Source organism: Rutidosis leptorrhynchoides, chromosome 6, assembly GCF_046630445.1.
Source record: "Rutidosis leptorrhynchoides isolate AG116_Rl617_1_P2 chromosome 6, CSIRO_AGI_Rlap_v1, whole genome shotgun sequence".
In the NCBI taxonomy this organism is placed as follows: Eukaryota; Viridiplantae; Streptophyta; class Magnoliopsida; order Asterales; family Asteraceae; genus Rutidosis; species Rutidosis leptorrhynchoides.
Window position 1 is genome coordinate 75,747,864 of NC_092338.1, and position 21,557 is coordinate 75,769,420.

A 21,557-nucleotide genomic window follows, 5' to 3' on the forward strand; every position below is an offset into this window, starting at 1 on the left:
TATATAAGTTTGCCTTTCGTCATCGTTACCGGGAAACCGTTTATATCCCACCACATTAGCAGTAAACTTACCAACAACTTCATTGATCTTTGACCTTCTGAAAAATCATTATATTTACCAAAACCCCATAATTTACTCATCTGTATCTTGTTACGAGATTTGCCATACGAATCATCGAGAATTAACAATCAGTATTTTGAAATCTCGCAGCATGTCTACGCCAACAGTTATATGTGTACATATAACGTCTATCTCCTGGACTTACATACTTCGAATGTGAAGTTTCCGAAAAACACCCTAAACTGCGAACTAGTTCTCAAAATTTTGAAAAATGCGGATGAAGCAGCAAAAACTGTAAGCAACCTTAACAGTAAAAAGTTTGATGATAAAGAATAGTGTATTGGCAAAGCTCAGAAAAAGAGAAGGTTTGAAACTGGAAAACGGATTGAACAAAGTATGAAGGAAGGCTGTGGACAAATCACAAAGACGAAACCTACCTTCAAAGAATCCAAATGATTCAGTGTCTGCTGAAATCCTTAGCAAATACCTTGCTCCTTACTCTAAAATCCTTGTGGACAATATTTTTCATCATCCCCTTATCTTAAATATTCTAAGATATTATCATATCTTTCACTATAAATATCCTCAATATTTCTGAAGATATCTTCATAACTAATCTTATCTGAAATCATTTATCCCTTTGCGCTATCAGTGTTACATCATATAAGAAACTATTAGTTCTATATTCTGTAAACTTTCGAGTTTAAACTATGAATGTTTTTGAAGTAGTGTTGGGAACTGATGCATGAGTTAGTATAATATAATGACACTTGATCAACGTGATTATATTACAGTAAGTCATGCTAAGTTTTTATTGGAACGTGATGAGTCACAGATCATAACGTCATCATGTGCCATGTTACACGACTCTTACATTCTATCTAATCTATAAACATATCAAGAACATATTTTCTTGATAGTTCTATATTTTCTCTTGAATTTTGGTAATTTAACCAATCAAGATCGTGCCATTACAATTTCCTTTTTAGAACATTAACCATGTTCATTCTGAATTTCATATCTACAAATACTAGACCATTATTCGCTTAACTTAAATTCGGGAAGAGAAAAACAAAAGTATGAAACTCCGAAATATAAGGAGGAATATAAAGCTCGATAACAACACATAAATTACAAACCGTGTATATCAATGTTTATCGCAACATAAAGACACGGGAGAATTAAAAACATTATAACCCCAAGGGCGAAGTAGAAGAAAATAGATTCCTCCGGTGGTAATTGGAAAAGGAGAATGATTGTTGCGATAGTAAGGATAAGAACAAGAATTAGAACTGGATTAAGCATTTTCACAATCTTTTGAATTTGGGAATTGAGTATAGAAGTGGTGAAAACTAATGGAACGGAAAAGGTAAAATTTATAATGGAAATATCAGACATAGTAATCGGGACCGATCATCCATTTAATTAAAGAGATCCTAATTTCCTTAAATCTCGAAGAATCAAATCTTATAGATTTCCAAGATTTTCTTTTGAATCCCTTGAATTCCGGAATTCAACCATGACTACGTCAAAAGTTATGACAAAACTTATTTTCCTCATTTCACTAGTTTGTGATAGCTTCACTCGTGCTCTTCACATAAACGATTTGTTTTATCCATATCACTCACTGATGATAAAACTCTAAATTCCAGCTCATATGAGTCATGAAAACATACTTAATGTCAACCATGACCATCCCGATCAAATTTCGGGGACGAAATTTCTTTAACGGGTAGGTACTGTGACGACCCGGAAATTTCCGACCAAAATTAAACTTAATCTTTATACGATATCGACACAATAAGCAAAGTCTGTAATGTTGAAGTCTCAAAAATTTTGAACTGTTGTCATACATTCATTTGACCTTTGACCAATTCCGACGATTCACGAACAACTGATTGTAAATAGATACGTAATTATATATATATATCTGTATATATATTATAATCTGAAATATATTAATAAAATGTTATGCGGTTTATTTGTTGAAATTATAAATGAAAATAGTTTACGATTTAAAAATAAAAACTTGTTAAGTAATAAATATATACATAAAATTTTAAATTGTATTAAAACCTTTGAACACAGTATTTAGAAATACTAAGTTTTATTTTCTCAACAAACTTAATAACGAATAAATATATATATTAACAATGGTGGATTGATATATGTAATATATATACATGGTTTCTATACATAATTATTATGTATATATTGTAATATATATAAAATGTATAAATATTAAATATTCAATATATATAATATATAGTCATTACATAATGTATGATATTAAAAACAAGTTACGATATAGTGGCTATAGTAATATTATTATTACTTTCATTATTAATATTAACATTAATATCGAATTTGATACATGTAATATGTTATTATTAGAATTATTATCCTTATCATTATTGTTATTAATAATACTAACATATTATCATTATTATTAATATTATCTTTAAAAATAGTATTATGATCGTTAAAATCAACATTTATTATTAATCTTAAAAAAAATAACTTTATTAAAATTATGATTTAAATAAATGATTGGTTAATATTATAGTTTTCAAAAATTATCATTTTATTATTTAATATCATTAATATTGATACCATTCTTATATTAGTATTATTTTGATTATTAATATTATTGTTATTCCAATTATTATTATTATTATTATTATTATTATTATTATTATTATTATTATTATTATTATTATTATTATTAATTATTAATATTACAAAAATCATTTGTACAAAAACTGGAATCAAATTCAGATTAATATCTTAATCAAACTGTAACTGATTGGTACTTTTTATATCAGATTATTGAAATTAATCCACAATTGGTACGAATTTGTTAAACAATCCCTTTCTCCTTTTAAATTTTTCTTATTCTTCAGTACCTGCTTGATCTTCTGTCGACACCATTTGAGTACAAAACAAACGAGTATTACATATTATTCACACAATCAGTTAACTACTAAATTCCATCATCAATTATAACTAATCCCAATTGATGAATATAAATAGAAAACCCAAACGAACCAAACGACACTCTGTTCTTGAACAATTTTATCAAAAGCTCGAATTAGAAAGAATGGTCAAAATCTATTAATGTGGTAATGTTAGGAATCATCCATATAAACTGTCTGTAAGTTTCCAACCATAAACTCTTTCTATCGAATTATAATTTTGAAGTCAAAGCTTTATCTCAAAAAAAGTCAAAGTTTATCTTCATTGTAAAATTCGAATTTGTTTTAGTATTTCTGGTATAATTGATGATCCATAAAGATTATAGGAATGATTTATGACACAATTCATGTTGTAATCGTATTCTATAATAGTCCTAATTTTTAATTCAATGTTTGAGTTCATAACATGCTTGACTGTGATAAGCATTAACTTGAATTAGTCTACATTTTTAAAATCTAGAATTGTAGAAGTGTTAGACATCCTCTATACGATCCTCCTGTAAAATCCCAGCTTTCAAATCTTTCAAATGAATTCAAATTTCAAAGTCAAACTTTAAAAATCGAAAAGACAAGCATTTGATTCATCAGGAAATTCAAATTAGTCCTAATGTTTTAAGTTCAATTAGTGATTTAGAAAGTTTCCAGGAATGATTTGACATATAATTCATGTTGAAAATAAAATCTAAAAGGAATTGAATTTTAAAGTCAAGATTCGGGTTAGATCGAGTGTTCTTGCTACTGCTGTGTAATTTCTGTTTGATTAATCAAAAACATATCACTACAGATTGTTTCCACTTCAAATACAAGTCTTAAATCAATTGTTTTACTGACTGATTTATTGAGTTATAATCCTTGTTCGATTGGAGTATGATAAAGAAGGTGAATACAGACGATGGGTTAAGTAAAATTAGTTACTAAATTATATCAGATAAATCCTGATAGAGGGATGGTTGAGGGTGTTGATGAGTTATCGATAGGTCGCGGGTTCAAGCCCGGCTTGGGGCAGTTTCTTTTTAAAATGGCTTTTAAAGGTAGTTTCATTTTTTTTTAAATTATTATTATTATTATTATTATTATTATTATTATTATTATTATTATTATTATTGTTATTGTTATTATTATTATTGTTGTTATTATTAATTATTATTATTATTACTAATTATTGGTATTAAAAATTATTACTAGTATCATAATTATTATCAGTATTACTACTATAAATTATCATTATTGTTATTATTATCATAATTATAAGTATCATAATTATTATTATTATTATTATTATTATTATTATTATTATTATTATTATTATTATTATTATTGATATAAGCATTATTAATATATTTATTATTGTTAATTTTATCACTTGAGTATTATTATCATTAATATGAATATTATGATTATTATCATTATTACTATTAGTAACTAGTTAAAGACCCGCGGTTTCGCGAGATTTTTGAAGAGTCTATTCATTTAAGCTATAAAATTCAATATATAAATTAAAAAACTATTATTATGTCTAGATGAACATTAAACCAAATATTTTTTAGGGGCTTGAAATTTTTATAGTTTCAAAATGTACTAACGAACTATTATTAAGTCTATGATGAACATTAAACCAAATGTTTTATAGGGGATTCAAATTTTTAAAGTTTCAAAATGTACTAACGAATAAATAATAATAACTCAATAATCGTTCAACCAAATCTTCATCACTTTGATGTCCCAAGTAAATTAACCTTCAGCTGTTGTCATTGTCATTATGTTCATCATTAGCGACATGATTATTCTGATACTGGTTATGGACATCAATGTTGGTTTGGTCAGTGTGATCACCCGGACTTCCCAAGCTTCTAAAACTTGAGCCACTTTCATCATCACTATCTTCAATATTCACTATTTCAACATCTTTACCCCCATATATTCTCATTACCAATTGCAGCATTCGAGGAGCTTCCTTTTTCACGGTTATCACTTTGACCATTTGCAGATTTATTTCTTTGAATCACATATTTCAGGTCAGGAGTAACCCACTTAGAACCGTCCTCTCCATACATGATCATTTCATAATTGGTTTCATCAATTTTATAGAAAATTAAACTGTCACCGGATTCAACCATAAGATCGTCTAAAAGCTATTTTCACCGAATGCCATGCAACATTTTATGAGTCGTTCCTAACTTTACATCGACCTTTTGTTTATATCCTCTGATGGAGTTTATGACCACAAAAGAATTAGGTTTACATGTATATTAGTCGAATGGTCAAAATGTCTAGGCAAGAACTGAAATTAAAACAGGTATACTAATATTATCATTAACATAATATTGAACGAAACATTGAAATTAGATATGATGTGTGTAGACAAAGGAAAATACCTGTTGATGCATATTAGTATCCGTAATGTGTTTGATGCAAGATGGAAAACACATGTGTAGTGCCATTGTAAGCTTAAGGTGGGTTGATGTATTATTGGAATGTGTTACTTCATCTTCAAACTTGGCCAAACACATTTCTTCATCATAAATCGTTAAATACCAATAAGCTTGTTGTATTGCAGTGAAGCAAATGAAATTACCATGTCTTACATTTAATGATGCATACTAATAAGCTTGTTGTATTGCGGTGAAGCAAATGAAATTACCATGTCTTACATTTAATGATGCATTATTGAAGGCAAGCCACTGCTTATGAATCCTATCTCACCTTCTTTGACACCGTTACAGTTGATACAAACATTCCTCTTTTTCACTGTTTTCTTAAATTGTTCACGGACAAAATGTTTGGGAAGTTGCTGTAGATTAATCATTCAACAATATAACCTTGATCAATATATGAGTTTTGAAGTTGAAGTACTATAAACAAATGTATTAAGTGATCATTGTATTAAGTTTAGAGAAATACCAATTGTTTTTTTTTTCGTGTGAACGATGCCGCGAACAAAGGAATGGGGCCTTCCGTACTTAGTCATGTCGATCTAGTCCATTGTATTCTATCATTAAATTAAATTACAATAGATATGTTAGTGGTTATTTTTCATAGAAATAAATTATAAATTAAGACGATAAGTAATAACGTTTGCTACTAAAACTTTTTTGTGTGAAAATGTTTAAATGATTTAAAAAACATTCTATTCGGTTTGTTTGTTAGAAAATAGACCATATGGTTGACTTTTTCAAAAAGAACAAAAAAATACTGAAACCCTAAAGTCTGAGAATTTTTTTTGTAATGTACCCGATAGAATGTTCGAAGAGACCTCAAACATACATCCATCCATTAAGATACAGAACTAAATACATGCAGTGCAGTAATGGTAAGCAAAATTAAAAACCCTCAAAAATTCGATCAAAGTATAAATTTAAATGATTTATGAACCTGATATTACATTCAAATTAAAATTTTGAATCTATTAAAGTACCAATCTATATTAATTTTGAATCGAAAAGTAATACCCTGATAATTGAGACGAAATAAGAAGAAACTAACCAGTATATTTCAATTGACGATGAATGGACACATGATAGTATTGCAAGTGTGATCAATTGCTTGAAAATGATGGATGGTTAACGATCTCCAAGTGATGATTTATAGGTTCTATGTTTTGGATGAGACGATCATCGATAGGGTAATGGTAAGTGACGATTGAATTTTTTTGTGTTTGTTTTATTTTTTGAGTTTCGATAGTCATCGTTTTGTTAATTTAGCGATAGTTTAGGTAGATAAAACTTTGGTTATATAATTATTATTAGTATAAAAATTAGGAAATTGCATTCCTTTTGCCTTAATTTTAACCCAAAATGAAAATTCTTATCAAGAGGTAATTGAGTTTTAATTCTATATAAATGTTTGTAATGACTTTTTAATGTGTTTGCTTCTACTTAAATTCTTATCTTTGTAAAAAAAGATACAATCTTTATGGCTTTCTTTCTTTCCTTTGTGTAATTTAATTTGAGATCAAGTTGAATTTTTATGCTTATGATTTTATGATTCATCTATTCACCACACAATAAGCGTATCAAAAATCACATTAAATGTAAACAAAACATCCACGATTATTGTAAAGTAGAACATATACAAATTCGAATGTTTTAATTGGCTAAAGGGATTTAAACTTCCAAAGTTCATTTAAAATGCTTGAAACCTCATAAATTGTCTTAGCAAGAAGGTTAATATATCCTAAAAAGCATAGATAATAAATGCAACTAAAATAAAATTAACTTTCAGCTTCATCAACATATCTCGGTCCATAAACACTAAACCTTAAACGTAAGGGGGTTGATCCGTACACCACTTGTTTTTTGCCATACACCACCAAAATATTTTTTTGGACTATTCTGCCCTTTCTATTAATTACAGTATATAAGTAATGCTTTTTGGACTATTTTGACCAACTGCTTTCATCTTTTACTCTATTTTAACAATTTAAATATACTTTTTTTTTTTTTTTTTTTTTTTAAATATACTTTTAACTATTTAAAAATAAATATCGTGACTAACTGCAAATAAATATTATAGAATTCCCGCACCCTCTTCAATAACTCATCAGACGATCCAAATTTTGAGCTAGATATGAAAAGCTTTTCCTTTTCAACAAACAAATTTGATGAATCAACTGAATTCTGTGACATAGAATAAATCACCATTACACAACTTGGCATTAGTACAGAAACATATAATAAACAAAATCATCTTGTAAATATATATAATGTTTAATTAAGAACAATAGTAAAACAAGAATAAAAACACTAGGAATTGAATGATGCAAAAAGCCATCAACGTCGATAACTACAAGTACTTATTATTGAACATAATTCGTATCATCATATAAACCAGGCACTAGTATCGATAAAAAAAACTTAACGCCTCAAATATTTCAAATAAACTAACGAATGGTTGTATTCAATCTAGGGCATTAGCAAATAAAAAATTAGACCACTAAAATTAGCAAATAATCGATTAGTATATATTCAATTAAGGGTTCAGATAATACCTGTGTCTCCATTATTATAATAGATTGAAGAAGATGCGAAAGAAGAGAAGATGACAATAGCAGGTAGCTAAAAGGACGGTGAACAGGTATTTTAATGTGAAGGGTTTCGATTTTGGGGAAATAAAGGAGCGCGAGAATTAAAAAGGGCAAAATAGTCCAAAAAAATATTTTGGTGGTGTATGGCAAAAAGTGAGTGGTGTACAAATCAGCTCCCTAAACGTAAACCCTAAATCTAAACCATAAACATACTGAACCCTAAACTCTAAACAATAAACCCTTTACCGTAAACCTAAACTCTATACCCTAAACCATTAAACCATAAATTCTGAAGACTAAACCCTAAACCATAACCTGTAAAACATAAATCCTAAATAATAAACCCTAAACCCTATACACTAAACTCTAAACCCTAAACCCTATATTTAAACTATAAACCCTAAACCAACCTTAAACCTTAAACCACCAACCCTTTACCATACACACTAAACCCTAAACACTAAACTCTAAATCTTATACCCAAAACCTTAAACCTTAAATTTTAAAATCTAAACCCTAAACCCTAAACTCTGAACCCTAAACCCTAAACCATATATCCTAAACCATATACACTAAACCATAAACCCTAAACCTTAAATCCTATACACTAAACCCTAAACACCAAACCCTATATCTATACTCTAAACCATATATTGTAAAAACTAAACCCTAAGCCCTAAACCCTATACCCTAAACTCTAAACCATAAATTCTAAAATATAAACCTTAAACCTTAAAGTCTAAACCATAAACTCTAAACACTAAACACTAAACCCCAAATCCTATATCTATACTCTAAACCATAAATTGTAAAAACTAAACCCTATGCCCTAAACCCTAAACTCTAAACCCTAAACCTTATATCTAAACTCTAAACCCTAAATCCACCCTAAACCACCAACCCTTAACCCTACACACTAACCCTAACCCTTAAACCCTAAACCTTAAATTCTAAAATATAAATCCTATACCCTAAACTCTAAACCCTAAACCGTAAACCATATACCCTAAACCATATACACTAAACCATAAACCCTAAAGCCTAAACTCTATAGGATATACACTAAACCCTAAACCTTATACCTATACTCTAAACAATAAATTGTAAAAACTAAACTTGGTTGTTTCTTTACTCCATTGATATATAACATATGTCTGTCTCCATTTTGTATGTCGTATTACCTACCCTTCACCTGGCCCGCGAGGGGCTGTAAAGGCTCACAATGCCCCTTTTTAATACAATAGTTAGGACTTGCCTGTTGATCAAATCAAAATCGTTAAGTGTAATTTAGATCTTGGGTTTGAGTGCTAAATTAGTGAAAAAGAGTGGATCGAATGTTTTATTTCCAATAATTGTGCAAACCCCGATTTAAAATCTGGATTCCAAGGGCATAAAACAAACGATGAGATTAAGCTTACTCGATTGGGATCGAATAAGTTAATTTCTTAGAGCAGTGGTTAACTCCGACATCGACCGGAATCTTTATCGGAGCTGAATTATCAGCTGGAGAAACGTTATCGTATTTGATTTGGGCAGAGTAACATTAATGCATCCAGTGTTATGTAAAATGATGACCTTGCTTTCGTATTTATAGATGTTGTGAGGGAATGGTGACGTGACACATGTCCCTTTCATGGTTATAACAAATTTTGCTAATCCCGAGGATCGACGTGGCACCTGTCCCTTTCATGGGAATAACAAACAGATCCTAACAAACTTTTCTAGATTCGTGTGCTGAGGTGGCATGCAACTTGTTTGTCTTTGCTCCGGGATCATGTGGTTGTTCCGGGACGGTGCACTTGTTCCGGGAGAGTGTGCTTGTCTAGGGACTGGACACTTAAACTGGAAAGCCATGGTAATTCCGAGAGTGTGGTAGATCCGTCTAGAGTGTGACGGACTAATGTCTTGCCCTCGCTCTGACAAAAGGGGTTTCCTATGATGTTTATTCCAAGTGTTTCTTCACGGTAGTATTATGACCGGGAAAGATTGCAGTCGGTTCACAAGTAACTTTGTAAAGGTTGTCGGGTGCCCGATGTTTATGGTCCAGCAGGCCATGTTTATGTGACGATATGGTTCTTGGCTTCTCGATGCCTTTGTACCCGGCTGAGTGATGCCGGTAGCCTGCACACTCGTCCGGGTAGGATGAGTTTTATGTAGTGTCCTGGCTAGCCTTTGCCCAGTATGCTTGTTCAGCCTACGTAAGTAATCTTCCGATTAGGTTACTAAAGTGGAACCTGGGAGATGTTCCTTGCCTGAGATGGTTCACGGCGGGTACACTCTAGTCGGAGTGCTACTAATAGTGTGTCTTTCTGAGACGGATCACTATGCGTATCATTACCTGCATCTCTCCATTCAATAGGCTAAGCAGCTACCACCTTGCCGATCTTGGTTTTGTCTCAGCAGAGTGCATAAAAATGTGCAGATGTTAATGTTTAGTCAACGTAGTTTATTCAATTTGTATACTTTTTTGAATATGTAGCGATTCAAATAATGATAATAATATCTTATTTAAAAAAAGAATTCATTACACTCAACTATGAATAAGCTTGAATTTACATAATTCAAATCAATGTTTTAACATGAAAAGGCTGTAACACATGAATTTACATAAGTTCATTGATGTATTTAAGTAATCTTAAAAAAGTGTCAACTTTATTGTTTATAAACAATAAAGAAACTATACTAATTAAAAAACCCCAAAAATACATCTCTTCTTGACCCAAGGCAGATGATCAACAATCCTCTCTATTTTAGTCCTTTCCTATTAGACACGTCCATTTTTACCCATTATAGTTAGTCCCATAATCAAAGTCATGGTATCCAAAAGAATACATCGCCTTTCAGATATCTACATCTCACAAACACCGTTGAACATCAAACTTACTGAATTCTCTCAACTAAACAAAATAACGGCATATTATTCAAATCATTTAATAGGATCTCTCTTAACGGATCAATTGTGGTCTTTTGCATATGCATTCATGTCACCTGCAGTGGCGAATCTAGGATGAAAATTTAATGGGGTCCCAAAAAAAATTTCAAGACTAATTATACTTGAAGGGTACTTTAGTAGTTGTTTACCTCCAAAAATAGTATAAATTTTAAAAATATATGGGGTCATATAGTTAAATTTAGTGGTGTCCTGTACAATTTGAAGTATACATCGTATAATTTTTTTTCCCATTAGTGGGGTCATGGGACCCCACTCCCTAAGCTGTAAATTCGCCACTGACTCACCTGCTAACAATAGTAATAAAAAACACATAATGAAACCACAATCATAATTAAAGAATAGCATGGGTATTTGGGTTTGTAATGGATCGTTCGGTGCAGCTACATGGGAACAATAGTTAGGCTACCAAAATTTGTCAGGGCTTTCTTAGTATTATTATTACCATCATGTCTTTTTAGCTTCAACTAATCATGTTAATAAGATTAATTGTAAATTAAAGTTCAAAAAATTAAACACTGTAATTTGAGAAACAAAGTATTATTAAAAGATTATGTTAATAACGATATAAATTAGTTGAAAGCATATGTAGGCCGAAGTATATCTTGGGAGTTGATTATGTTTTTGAAACATAACTTACATTAGGAATGAAAGAAACACTTAAGATGATAATTGCTTACCTTATATAGGAGAAGATTAGAGGCACAACTTAGAAGGACAAAAGCAACTTCATCGATCTGGGCAACGGACACATTAACGTACATGTATTATTGACTAAGATCTTTTTAATTGTTGTTAAATATGGAGTAATATTGACCTGAAAGAACAGAAGTGCTACTCATCTCCCATTCTGTCCATCCCCTTTTAAGATCTTTCTAGTCATGTACACTTATCTGAAAAAGGATTAAAAACATAATTGTAATTTAAGATAGACATTTATGAGAATAAGTAAAATTCTATACAAATTTAACCATCAATATACGCAAAACGGATGATACATTGTGTCAAAGAAACACATCTGAAAGTAATTTTATCTACATAAAAAAAAAGTAGCAAAAAGTAAGCAAATATGACCGACATAATAACCTGTATGCAAACATCACACTTCAAACTCTAAACACCAAGGGCACATTTAAATCATAATTACAGCACCTTAATGATTCACAAATATGTCGTAAATGTGTGCGTACATAATACATGAGCTAAAACAAAAGAAAAACTTTCTTTTTGATCACATATAATCAGTAAAACTTATACGCAAGATCAATCAACATATAGACATACATACAAAGTAATTGTAGTTTAACTTCTTGACAAATGTTATGCTTCTATAAACCATAGTTAAAAAATGTACCATCTTTGAAACTTCATAAACTGAACCACATAACAAATGTACTAAAACTTCAGCATTTCAACTTATTACAGAACAACGTATGACTTTATATATATAGAACACAATCACACATACACACATGTATATATAACATCTCAAAACAATTAGTAGTTGTTGATGCTAAACAACATATGACTACACATATAGAACACAAACACACGTGTATATATGATCTCAAAACAATTAGTAGTTGTTGATATTGAAACAAGAAAAATGGGCAAAACTTAAATTTTTGTCGCTTCTTTCAGCCTACCGAATTTCACTCCTATAAAAATTAGGTAAATCAACCTTAACACAAAAGTCTACGTACGTTTCAATTATTTTTATATCCAAAATCGTAACTAATAAATCAAGTCATGATATAAGTGAAATAAAGATGAACCTGACCTCCAGCATTGTTAGATGACGAAGTAGAGGATGGCGAGTTTTTTTGGAATGCGCCAATTCTGTGAAAAACGTATCAAACAGTTATATACAAATATAAAAAACCAATTTTGTGATCTAACTGATTCACACCTTGCAGGTATTATTCAAAAATAAAAATAAAAACCAATCAAAGCCGATTTTCAGCTGATCTTTGGCCTACACAATCATACAATAATGAATAATGTAAATATATAAATTTGAAAGAATTGAGCAATTAGTCAAATAATTTGAAATATACCATACGTTCTTAATGTAACCGTCTTTAGGTTTTGAGTGTATCTTCTGCATCAATGTGCAATGTCTTCCCTTCGGCACATACTTGATCTGATTGAATTTGAAAATGATGAACTAAAAGATCAGTGGATTTACCACCAACACCGCTGGTACAGAATCTTTCTGTCGTATATGATCCAGAATCATGATCGTGGAATTGGCTACAAGCCCTAGCAATTGTTTTGTGGAAACAGATCTGCTGAAAGTGTCTTTATTCTGTTGATAATGATAATTAGGGTTTATAGGTTTTGAAACTGTTAGAGGTAAGCGATTATAACATAGCGCCGTCCATTATGTAAATCGTAACATCTGATCGTCTAAAGCCTCATTAATTTTCTATGGTTCGTGGTTGTCTGGTTGCCTACCTGCTAGAAACCAAAAACCCTGGCATTGACGTTGTTGTTGTTGTTGATGAAGAAGTACCAGCAAGATGTGAACCACCAAATCCCACGACTGTACTGATGACGGTAGCAACGAATTACGTATGGAGAGCGAGGGTTGAAGGGTGTCAAATAAACTCACAATGTTTGAAACCCCTAATTTTCAAAGAAACTCCCGTGTTTATTTTAATTTGAAGGGTATTAAGGACAAATAACTTAGCTAATGGTGATTTATTAGCTAATTCTTTTAGTAGATGATTAAGGACCGTTGGATTAAGGGGTATTATTATAATGTAATTTTTTAATCTAATGGTAATTATGGGGATTTTGAAAACATTTATTAGCTAATTGACCCAATTAGTTTATTATACAAATTTGACCCAAATGACCAAATGATAAAATTCAACTCTATGGCCAAATGACCATTTACATTTGACCCATTTCACTACTAGAAATAACATTTTTTGTGGCGATGAAAATCGCCGCAATAAATGGGGTATCTCGCCGCAAAAAAGCTTTGGCGGCGACCCTTCACCGCTTATAAGATCGTCACCGTAAGGTCGCCGTCTAAAATATTTTGCGTCGTTTTTTTGCGGCGGACAAAAATGGGGCCCACTTTTTAATAAGAAAAAAGAAAAGAAAATATATATTCTTTTTTGCGGCGACTTATTTGCGGCGACTACCGGCAAAAACAGATTCAGTACCTGCTGCTATTTTTTGCGACGACTATCGCCGCAAAAAGTACCTGATGGTTTTGACAGAATTCTGCTGTATTTACAGCATCCCGCCCGATTTTCTGGGCGTTTTTCCGAAACCTGTTTCATACAATTTAATAGCACCTATAACAACGTATATAACTCCAAAACAACAATAAACACGAACAACAATATATAAAGAACAATTAACGTTTACGAAAGTGAACAATTATACGAATTTCAAATATTAAAGTTTTAACGTTTTAAAGTTCTAAAGTATCAATATTGTTCCATACATGCGGTATCCTCATAATTTCCTCCGATATAATCATCTTCCGTACCATCTCCCGGACCATCATCCTAATCATCCGACGGTTCGTCTCTCAAAGTAAATTCCGGTTCTTTTCCTTTACCTCCCTTTGCTTTTTTCTTCTTTTTCTTGGGCTCTCCGCTTGTACTTCCCGATCCCGAGAACATCTTTTTATGTAACTTTTCACCGAATCTTTAATGGCATCTTTCATGGATTTTTGAAACTCTTTTGTTAAATCGGACTTCACTTCCGGAATCAAACTTTGTTTTAGCTCGGCTTTCATTTTCTCACGTTCCAATTGCCACTTTGAATTAAATTCATCCTCGGTGTAAAAACGTTGACTTGAAGTTGAACTTGAGCTATCAACTGACATGCGGGACCCAGAAATGCGTGGACCGATACCACGCTCCCATCCGGGGCGTGACCCCAATACCTTGTTCATGATTTGTAGTTCGGTCATCGGGTTTTCTACACCAACTTGCTCATTTAGAAGTTCAACCATTTCATCCTAATATTTAAAACACGAGAATAATCCAAGTTATAATACGAACACTTTTAGTAAGTTTTGACTTATATAAAAAATTAACGTTCTAGTGAATTATAAGGTATTTACTTACATATTTTTCTTCTGTGTTGCCATGAAATTTACCATCTTTATCAGTGTTGTTCCGTTTATACGCTTTAATTAAACTTTCAAGCTCATTTGTCTCCAAGTTACGATGTACGGTATATAATATTAATAAGTAGCTAATAACAATATATGTACACACACACACACACACACACACATATATATATATATATATATATATATATATATATATATATATATACACACAATAATAGGCATATATATATAGGCATACATATATATACAATAATAGGCATATATATATATATATATATATATATATATATATATATATATATATATATATACAACAGTTTCCCTTTTTTTTTTCTTTTTTCAAAGAACATTATATATTATATATACATACAGTAGTATATAAACATAATGTTCTTGAAAAAAGAAAAAAAAAGGAAAGAAAAAACTGTACGTGTATATATATATATATATATATACACACGTATATATATATGTATCACAGAAAGCATCTTCGTCCACATCGTCTTCATCGACTTCTTGGTTGTCATATCCTAAATGAGACAACACACTCATATCCTAAATGAGACAACACATTCAAAAAGCAGTCCCAAAACGGGGACATACCGAAATTAATTTCTAAATTAATTTCGGACGTGTGACCTAAGGTTTAAACGGGGAAGAATTAGCATACCAAAACTAATATCATACAAAGCATACAATTTAACAAGTATTAAACTTACAATATCTTACTAACAAATAACTATTTAACAATTAAATAACTTACAACATACAAATTACTAGCTTACAAGTTAAAATTAACTAACAAGAATCTAATTAACTAATCAAGTATCTAACTTACAAATATCTAACTTACAAATTACTAACTAACAACTATCTAACTTACAAATTACTAACATACAACTATCTAACTTACAAATTACTAACTTACAACACACAAATTATTAACATACACATGAAATCAAAATTATTAAACTTCAAACTTACAAAGTCCTAATTTAAAATTCAACACTAACAATTATCCTCCAAAAACTAAGAACCCTAACAACATAATTCGAAATTGATGTTAAAGAAGCAAGTTTAAACAAGTAATTAGCATATTAAACAAAGAAATTGCAAAAATTGAAGATATAGCAAAAATTAGAAAAAAACAAGAAAAGATGAGAAAATCACTAACTTTGATGAAAGAATTGTGAAGAAATTAGAAGGAAATTGGTGAAAATTGATGGATTTGGCCGGATTTTAAGCAAAATCGTCGAAGGGTTTTTTGGTGGTGATGTGGGTGTAAAGTGTAGGATGTTAACAGAAAAGCTGCGATTAAGTTTTTTTATTTTTTTGCGGCGATAATCGCCGCTAAAATGCCTGTCAGAGTGAGGGAAACTTGAATTTTTCGTGAAAATTTCGGTGGGAACTTATCTGCGGCGATGGTCGCCGCTAAAAAGGATTTTTTTAAAATTTTAATAATTATAATTAGTTTACTAATTAATTTATATAATTATTTTATATATATTAATTAAGATTAGTATTTTATATAAATATTATATATATATATATATATATATATATATATATATATATATATATATATATATATATATATATTGTAGAATATATATAAAATGTAATTTTTATATTTAAGTTTATAAGTTAGTCGACCGCACATATTATCGCCATCACCGTCATTAGCGTTATCATCGTCATCTTCATCACCGTCATCATCATCCATCACTGTCATCATCGTCCATCACCGTCATCACCATCATCGTCCATCGTCGTCATCTTCATCGTCGTCATCAGTTTCTAGTTTAACTTATTTAACAATGTGTTTTAGTTTCTAATTACTATGTGTTGAAGTTTCTAATTAATTAATATATGTGTTGAATTTTTTAATTGAACGATAATCAACCCCTAATTAACATATCAATTAATTGGGCGGGAAACACTTTGTGGCAGTATATGTTTATGGCTATTTAAAGACTATCCAATGCACCCATGTGTTCCTTCATATCCACCAACTCAACTCAGTTCACTATCCCAATTACATAATGAATCACTCTGTGATTAAGGTACCTATTGACATTTCCTTCATTGCTGAAACTTCAGAAGCATCGGTCTCGGGTTCTGAAAATTCGTCCACTAGGTCGGATGCTCGTAGTCATCTTCTTCGTCCACATCGTCTTCATCGACTTCTTGGTTGTCATCATTGACTTCTTGGTCATCATCATTGATTACTTGATTGTCTTCATCGTTCACATCGTCGTCTTCGTAGTTGTCTACATCGACATCAAGATCGATTATGGCATTTACTTGGACATGTTCAACTATTGTTGCTTCGTTTCTACTCAAATTAGTTTGAATGAGTTCTTCCAAGTTAGAAGACAAACGAATATCGGATGAAGTGTTGGCATGTATAAGGTCCAATTCGTCGTCTCCAACAAAGATATCTCAGTCCCAAGTGTTCCGATGGTGGATTTCTTGAACAACCTTCCAATACTTGCTTATTTGGCCTTTCCTTTTAGTCGAGCCATCAAGGTAAAAGATTAGATTTGCTTGTGTTGCAAGGATGTATTGAGCATTTATGTACCATTCATTTTGAGTATTAATGGTAGTTATGTTATTCTTAGTAACTAAACCAGTGATACCGGTGTTGAACCACTTGCATCGAAATAAAAAAACAATACAGTCGTACAAATATTGAAGCTCCAAGATTTCTTCTAGCACACCATAATATAGTGTGCCATTAGGTCCAGGACTTGAAATTCCACTATTCTGAGTTGTTCGGCGTTTATCTCTACTAATCACAAACCTCACACCGTTACATATGCAAGCGGTGTAAGAGGTCACACTTATTGGTCCATGTGCCAAAGCAAGTAACTCATCACTAACTTGAGATTTGTCTTGTACTCGCAAACACTTGATCTACAAAATAAACGAGGTTATTTTGTACCACAATGATCCACAATGATCCAAATGTCAGTCGTTTGTCAATGACTGAAGCTTTGATTCACTGGTGCATGACTCACAATATTAGAGTTAATATTGCTCATTTAGTCGCTTCCCAAATGAATGAGCTTCATAATGAAACAAGACCTCTTCCATTTGGAGCGTTTTTTAGTCGTTTATTTACTAACATCGATGCGGTTAATGGTCTTGTAGGACGACGTCTTTTAAGTACGGTACCTATTGACATTTCCTTCATTTCCTTTTTAAGATCGTCATTTAATAATTTATGTTGAAGTGTGTGTTTAATTCAGTAACATCGTATGACCTTTATTTTATGTTTGTCGTTTACAGTGCTTAATTCACAATCTTTGTATAATATTCGATTGAATGTTTGTCGTTTGTCCGATGTTAATTAAAGTAAAACATAAACGATACTAATAACATAAACGATAGCTTATAAAACGATACTAAGACATGAAAAACTAGAAAATGACAATAACATAAACGATTTCATTCAACATTGCTTATAAAATGATACAATTAATACTTGAAAACTAGAAGATGACAATAACATAAACGATACAACATAAAAACGATACTAATAACACTAAACTTAACAGTTTAGTAATAATACTAAACGATACTAAAACATTTCTTCATCTTCTTCGAAAACTAAATAGAGAGAAATACGATTGGAACGCCAATTCAATGTCTCTTTTATACCGTTCCACTCATCTTCGGTACGGAGATATTTAGCGGATAATTTTGGAACATAGTCATCTTCAATACAACACGTCAGTGTGTTCAAACGGAACCATTTCTTTCAAAAAAACATAACAAGTCCTCTAAACCTGCGTGGCGAACATCAATTTCTCTGAATATAGATTGAGAACTACGGGCATAATCGTAATCTCTCCTTTCATTACGGAAATTACTTCCGTAATAAACTTCCAATGAGACAATCATCGGCGCAACGATAGTCATTTTGTGTAATGTTTGTGTGTGTGTGTGTATTGTGTGTGTTTGATGATAAGTTATTCAGCCTGTTAAATAGAAAAAAAATCCTTGTTATTTGCGGCGACTTTTTTGCGGCGAGCTGCAAATTGGAGGGAATTTTTTTGTCAGAAAAAATTTGGAGGGAAAAAAGAACCATTGTTTGCGGCGACATACATCGCCGCAAAAAAAAAATTCAACGCTTTGACCGTCTGTCATAAAAAGAAAATGTAAAAGAAAATAAATTAACGATTATTTGCGGCGAGGGGTAAAAAGTATCGCCGCAAAAAAAGGTGGACCCATCTATGACCAGAAAAGCAGTCAAAGAACGTGAAATTTTTTGACGTTTAGTGGATTATTTGCGGCGACCACAAAGCGCCGCAAAAAAGGGTCGACGCCTGTTCTGTTTTTTCTTGTAGTGTTTCGTTTATAATGCAAACTTGACCCAAATGACCAAACGTAAATTTATAACTAAATGACCATTTGCAGTTGACACATTAAGTTTATAATGCAGTTTTGAGCATAACCCTCCAGTTTGGCTTTCGCTTTTCTGTTTGCACTTAGTGTTGCATGTAAGTGAGTAGGCAATCAAAGGGTCCTAATATTGATTTCTAGTGAAACCTTGCTGTAGCCACCAATAGACGGATATAGAAATCTTGTGGTCCCTGGATGAATACATTTGTCTACCCTATGGATTCTTTATAGAAAATTAAAACCTTAATTCTGATCACTGTTGCAAAACACCCCGTCTCGAGCCGCCTCGACGCCCGTCTCGACGGTTTGGTGACTAGTCCGTCCCGTCTCATAGAAAACCGTCTAATATGACAGTCAACGATCAAAATTCGGGTTAAAGTTGAAAAAAATCGAGTCAAAGTCGGTCAACATTCAGAAAAGGGAGAAAATCGATAAAATCGGTAAAATATATCGTATTTTAGTTTGAATTTTTTGAATTAAATTAACGATGATAGCAATTATCGGTATAAATTAATTAATTAAAGTTTTTAGCTTTAAAATATGTATACATATAAGCATTTTTATACTTATATATTTAAAAGTCAACTTTGGTCAACGTCCGTCTCGACCCCCGTCTCGACCCCGTCTCGAACGTCTCGACCTTTTTAGGACCCGACCGTCTCGACCCCGTCTCACGTATTTTGCAACCTTGATTCTGATTATAAAAACAGTAAAAACTTAAACAATCATCCAAATATATATATATATATATATATATATATATATATTCAAATATCACAACTCAAAAGGTTATATATAATCAAATACAGTAGAAATTTGTAACTTTTAACTTTTACACCGTTGATCATGAAAAAATCGTAGACACAATCAAATCATTATAGCCATTACACACGCATATCTATAATTATTATTAACCAACTGGTCGGTGGTTATGAAATCATATGTAAATTCACATTGAATCAAACATAGGTTATGATTAAAGAAATAGCAATTCTATTGTAAATGACCAATAAATTTTCGATAAAAGATCAGTTATGAAAAACATCGAATAAAATATAGCCAATGTATTTTGATTGAAAATTTATACAAAAAATCATACATGCGTTCTTTAATTTGGGATCAAACATCAATGCTTTAAGGATTCAATAGAACCCTAGAATGTTGACAAAGCAACGACTTTTGTCTTTGTTTCATCTCCAACGTTAGTTTAAGGTTTCTTCTTCAAGGATCGGAGAGATCGTCGTTGCCTGTATAGAGATAGATAACACTAAACCGTAAAACTTGATACGATAAACCCCTAATTTTGTTAGAAGTTGCCTTTTTTTTTAATTTTTTTATTAGAAGGGTATTTTAGGGACGGAGTGTATGTAAATTTGATTTATTAGCTAATTTTTTAGTGGATGATTCAGGACCGTTGGATCAAGGGGTATTATAATGTAATTTTCTAATCTAATGGTAATTAAGGAGGTTTTGAAAACATTTATTAGCTAATCGAGACTCTCTTTTAATGTATATAGTGAATAGTGATATCATTTGTAAAAATGTTATCAAATCATTATCAGTATTATTATTAATATTATCATGAACATTATTATTATTATTTAAATATTAAAAATTATTATCATAACTATCATTAACAGTACAGTTAACACTTTTACAGTCATTATGGTTGATATCATTAATAGAATTATTAATATTATTATCTTTATTAGTAATATTAAGTAATAATATTATTATTATTAATATGATTATTAGAATCGTTATTATTAAACTTATTATCATGGTTATTATTCTTACTAAATTATTATACTGTTATCACTAAAATTATTAACGTTATTACAAATAGATATTTTATTATAAAAATACATCACACATTATTTTATTATTAAAAAGATATTAATTAAACTATATGTAAAAGATATCAATTAATATATAAATATATATTAAACTTTAATATACAGTTTTATCATTATGATAAATAATAGCTATACAAAACGTATGAATTAAATATAGTAAATTCATCTAAATAACGTATAG

At 30.9% G+C, this 21,557-nt stretch overlaps 1 long non-coding RNA gene across 2 annotated transcripts; it reads right to left on the reverse strand.

The window, feature by feature from the left end:
* Nucleotides 1-10,603: 10,603 nt before the first annotated feature.
* LOC139855373 (uncharacterized) lies at nt 10,604-13,668 on the reverse strand. 2 transcript variants are annotated; one of them, XR_011761412.1, is made up of 5 exons: nt 13,071-13,668; nt 12,789-12,847; nt 11,826-11,901; nt 11,689-11,745; nt 10,604-11,046 (listed from the first exon to the last, which is right to left on the reverse strand). It is a non-coding gene; the product is annotated as an uncharacterized lncRNA (long non-coding RNA). The 2 variants fall into 2 exon arrangements; XR_011761411.1 differs by having other exon boundaries at nt 13,066-13,668.
* Nucleotides 13,669-21,557: the final 7,889 nt, after the last annotated feature.